Source organism: Planococcus citri, chromosome 4 (genome assembly GCF_950023065.1).
Source record: "Planococcus citri chromosome 4, ihPlaCitr1.1, whole genome shotgun sequence".
NCBI lineage: Eukaryota > Metazoa > Arthropoda > Insecta > Hemiptera > Pseudococcidae > Planococcus > Planococcus citri.
In genome coordinates this window covers 12,872,299-12,877,413 of record NC_088680.1, presented here as the reverse complement: position 1 = coordinate 12,877,413, position 5,115 = coordinate 12,872,299, and the positions used below count along the sequence as shown (strand labels likewise).

The following is a 5,115-nucleotide window of genomic DNA, read 5'->3' as shown; positions in this document are numbered from 1 at the left end:
GGTAAGCAAAGAAATCACATTGTCTCAACATCAATTGTTTCTTAAGTTCAAGTTCAAATCAAACCACACGGACACAGCATTCCAATTTCAAAAAGAAAAAAACAACTTTTGAAGATTTGTAATAGGCACCTAGACCTACCTATCTATTTACACATTGAAAAATTGTAACTTGTTGTATCTAAACAGCTATAGTAGCACATGCAAATGTCAAAAGTTACCCTTGTCAACATTTCTATTGAAAATTTATAAATTACCACGGTAACTTATAGTTATTTATGTCATGTTAACTTACCGGTAAGTTCTTGGGTAAGTTACCGCGGTAAGTTTCCATGCGTCACTGTCACAGTCACACAGTTCGATAATATAGCGCGCCTAATGGCGATCTCCTGAACTACGATGACCTACAGAGATCAATGTACAATCTAACAAAGACATCTGAAAAGTATGATATGAGAATATCATCAGAGAGAACAAAAACAATGGCCTTCAAAGGAAAGGAACCAGTAAGAAGCAAGATTGTAATAAATAGAAAAATCATTGAACAGGTCAATAATTTCAAATACCTGGGAAACACGATATCATACCAGGGAGAAGTAGATGTTGGTGGAAAGATCGCAAAGTTCCTGAGAGTCACAGGACTGATGAATAGGACCCTGAGAAGCAGTAAGATGCGAAAAGAAACAAGATTGAGGGTGTACAATACCCTAGCAATATCAATGATGACTTATGGAAGCGAGGTATGGACACTGAAGAAATCTGATAAAAAAAGAATAACGGCAGCGGAAATGAAATTCATGAGGAGAACGGCAGGGGTAGCTCTCAGAAACAGAGTCTCATCTGAGAAAATAACAGCGCATCTCGGAATGAAGCCAGTCATGAAGAAGATAAAAAAGTATAGGAAAGATTGGAGAAATCATGTCGAAAGGATGGAGGAAACAAGATCGCCGAAACAGGTCCTCCAATATACACGAACGGTGAAAAGATGCAGAGGGAGACCAATGAGGAAACTCACTGATACCTCAGGCTCATCCTCATTAAGTTCCACATCATAGCAGGCAGGCTAACAGGCCTACCGCTGAAAAGGAAACGACTACGACGACGACGACGTGAAACAATAAAATTTTTCTGATCAACCTAACCCACATCAAGGTTACAAGATCATGAATTTGAAAGTTTGTAAAAAAAAAAAAAGAAATAAACTTGTACAGTTTTCAAAAGTTGACGGTGCAGTTATTTTGGTCAGTTTTTCGGAGAAAACATTTTTTTGCGTTGTAGTTTTTCGGTTTGTACCTTACGAACAGTTTTCCCTATGAACAGCTGCATCGAAGAAAAACATTCCATGTCTGATTGATTTCTAGGCACATACTCGAGTCTTTCAACATTTCCTATGTTAGAACCTGTAACTTCTTCAGCTACACATCTCTGTTTGAAATTTTCATTGATGATTCGCAACTGTTGAACTTGTCGGCTCAGATTATCTTCGCCATATTGTCGCTTGCATTTAAGAAATTTTGCCAGAAAATGGTTGTACAATTGAGTATCGATTTGATTGAGATCGAGTATGGTTAATTCATCCCGCGATGTCAGAATATACGGGTCTAATTCTGGGAGCCTGGCGTTCAGTTTCAAAGAAGCGACATACTCCAGTGGCCATCCCATTAAATTGGCCAATAAAACGAACGATTCGTCCATGTACTCGGTTATCATGACGAAATCGAATTCTCGATCGATTTTCGCTATAAATTCAGCGACGGCGGTCGTATTCTCGCTCTGTGTCCAATCAAATCCTAAATCCACGCTCATCTGATTGTATCCCCTGTACACTATATCGCTGTTGTAACCAGTCAGAACCGGAGGCTTGACTGGCGCGTTCAAGAATTGTTGAAAAGTCATACCCATAGTCTTGTCCATTTGGTAAAAAACGTATAATGATTGGAATAATTTTATTGGGTGTCGTAGTAACGTCACCATCGATGTATCAGGGTATTGATATTGTTTAATTTTCGGGTCATACCGCGCATGGTCCGCGAACACGTTGTATTTATTGTTGGGTGTCATCAGTTGGGAAGGTATTGACGAGTCGGAAAATGGCAAATAGTAAGAAGCATAATTTACTTTAAGTATATCTAGCGAGTTCATAATGGCGAATCGCATGAGGACACTTTGCACGGTTGTGCCTCCAGTTTTGTGAGTTTTCAGAAAGAATATATTCGTCCGGATCGACTTATTCGTCGGGGTGCAGCATTGATAAGCTAATGTCTCGTTCACTGCTGGTCCCCTGTATCAATATTTAAACATCAGTTTATGTATCTATTGAGCCTTATGCGATAACTCAGGCTGATTTTGATTACGTATGTGCGTAAAAAATGTTGACATCTTACCTAGAGAACAAAGTCACATTCGTTTTCAGGAATCTCCATTGCGAAAATACTTGGAGCGATAATAAAACTGAGAAACATATGCTTGAAAGTAATATAATTACATGTCTTTTTGTAAGAAAGTTCCTTCGTAAAAGAGTTTTGCTTCTAATAATACACATTTCAATTTTCTTCACTTTGGTTAGACTACTGTCGTGAATATAAGAATCCCAAAGAATATTCAACTTTGTTTTTTCGTTTTATCTAGCTTTCACCATTGACGAAACTTTATCTAAATATTTTATCGCTTGGTTTTACTACCTTACATTGTTTAGAAATGTGTCGATTTCTGAAAATAATGTCAGTCTATCTGGAAATAAGGTTGTCGAGAACTATTAACGTATTCGTTGGATGGTGGGAGGGGGGCGGCACGCCGGATTTCAATGAAATTGACTAGCGAAAGATGTATTTTAACGGGCAGAATATGTGAGGGCGCATACGGAAAGGGACCTACCGACCAAAAAAAAAGGTTCTCTGAAATTGCTGTAGGAACCCTTTACAGAGTTCCTACAACAATTTCAGAGAACTTTTTTTTTTTTTTTTTTTTTGGTCGGTAGGTCCCTTTCCGTATGCGCCCTCACATATATAGGAAAATATTTTTTTCATTTTTGACTTTGCACTTCAATTTTGTACGAGTATTTGGATAAAATTTCGTGTTTTTTTTTCAAATGTTCAAGTAAAATACGTACCTACTCAATTAAAAGAAAATATTTAGTGGCTATTTTTTTTTAAAATTATAAAAATTGCTACAACTGTACACTGAGAAAAATTGGTATTAGTATAAATTATCATAATAATAGTAAACGTGCTCCAGTTTTGGAATTATAATCAAAAGTATTATTTATAGTAACAGAAATACTATCGTACAGTAATGTATACTATTTATTATGGTATTTTTTTCATAATTATAGTATTTTATTTACTATAATTATAGTAATTTCGATCGTTTTCTATAAATTTATTGTAATTTATACTATACATTTTTCTCAGTGTAGTGTTTGTGCACACATTTTGCTGGAACTTGGAAAATCTTGTTTTTAGGGCGAGGTCTTTCGATTCCCATGAAAAATAAAACATGAACCGTGAACTTGAAAGTTAGTCCAAATCCAGGGAGCAGAGTAACTCTTGCTGTGTGCTATTTTGGCCATTGTGGCGCTCTGAGAAAAGGGTAGGACTCGATGAGTACTTTTCAATGGCAGAAGTCTTGCTCTTTGCAGAAAATTGACATTTCATGAATCGAAATTCCGAGTCTGAAAATTTAGAGAACTATCAATGTGAGTAGATGATATGTATTATCTCGCGAAATATTATTTAATTACGTATTGTGCTTAATTTCTTTTCGCTTGGTCGCTTCATACGTAGGTATACTGTATGGAGTTTCCTAGATGCAAAAAAAAAACACACAAATTTCCATCATAAAAGTTGTCAAATGTGTTTTCAGGCATGTGAATAGGAAAGTCATTTGGTTCTAAGAATACTCTTTGTGCGAAATTCTGAGTGTGAAATTCATTGCAGTATTCTAAGCGGAGTAAGAATCACGACAGAAAATTGTTACGAAGAGTCCGTAAAATGGCACTCTTCGATTTGAAGTAGATCAAGCTTCGAAAGAACATGTCCTGAAACCAGGGTGTCCAACTGTCCACTCTCCTGGAAAACCTGGAAAAAGTAGGGAATTTGGTCGGTATGGAAAAGTCAGGGCCTGGAATTGTAAAAAAAAAAACGATCAAATGCAAATTTCGAATAAGGGCCTGAAATGAATGGGAAAACATTATTTCTTACTTCTCGAAACACTAATTTTCGAGAGCTCTCGCCTTTGCTTCACGATTTTTGGGCTATTTTAATATTTTATGTTTTTTGACGTTTAGGAAAGCTTATACAGCCCCTCCAAATTGACCTAGAGGGTTCAAATTTTCACAGTACAATGTGAGGATGTACCCGAAGTGCCTTTTGCCGGTTTCAACCTTCCAACCATATTTGACCCGTTTCAGGGTCAAAAAAGGTTTGTTACCATATTTTTTGAAGGTGGGAGAAAAAAGTTGGGCGAAGCCCAGGGGGGTGCAGGGGGACGGAGTTCCCCCCCTCCCGAATATAAGAAGGAAATACCGAAAGAAGAGAATTGGGCGAATTGCAAGGGGATGCGGGTGGCCGAAGTCCCTCCCCCCACAGATACAGGGGAAGCACAGGAGCGATGCGAAGGTGAGAGTAGTTCGAGTAGTTCCTCAAGTTCGAGCGAAGCGCAGAACATGAAAAAAAAGTGTTCGCAGGAGGTAGTTGGGTGAAGCCCGAGGGAGGTGCAGGGCCCTCAAATACAGGCGACGCACTGGAGCGAAGCGAGGGTTCAAAATCGATGAAATTGAGCTAATAATAGGCAAGATAAACTTTATAGGTTTTTTTTTGGCGTTTTCTATATTTCATTACAATTCATCCTCCATCGAACCTTCCAGGTTTTGACATTGTGTACTTTGTGAGAATATCTGCGAGTGCGGAGGTGGACGCAACTGCGTAAACGCATTCTACATCTGACGAATCCTTCGGATTATACTCGATAATTTCCGAATCGCTACCACGCCATGTTTTTTTGATTTCTTCTCCTACACATCTCTGCGCGAATTTTTCATTAATAATTTTCAATTGTTGGATCTGATCATTCATCTTTTGTTCGCCGTATTGTCGCACGCATTTCTGAAATTTATCGCTA

At 38.0% G+C, this 5,115-nt stretch overlaps 1 long non-coding RNA gene across 1 annotated transcript; it reads right to left on the bottom strand.

The window, feature by feature from the left end:
- Window positions 1-1,928: 1,928 nt before the first annotated feature.
- LOC135844283 (uncharacterized) lies at window positions 1,929-2,833 on the bottom strand. Its single transcript, XR_010558489.1, has 2 exons — window positions 2,382-2,833; window positions 1,929-2,278 (listed from the first exon to the last, which is right to left on the bottom strand). It is a non-coding gene; the product is annotated as an uncharacterized LOC135844283 (long non-coding RNA).
- Window positions 2,834-5,115: the final 2,282 nt, after the last annotated feature.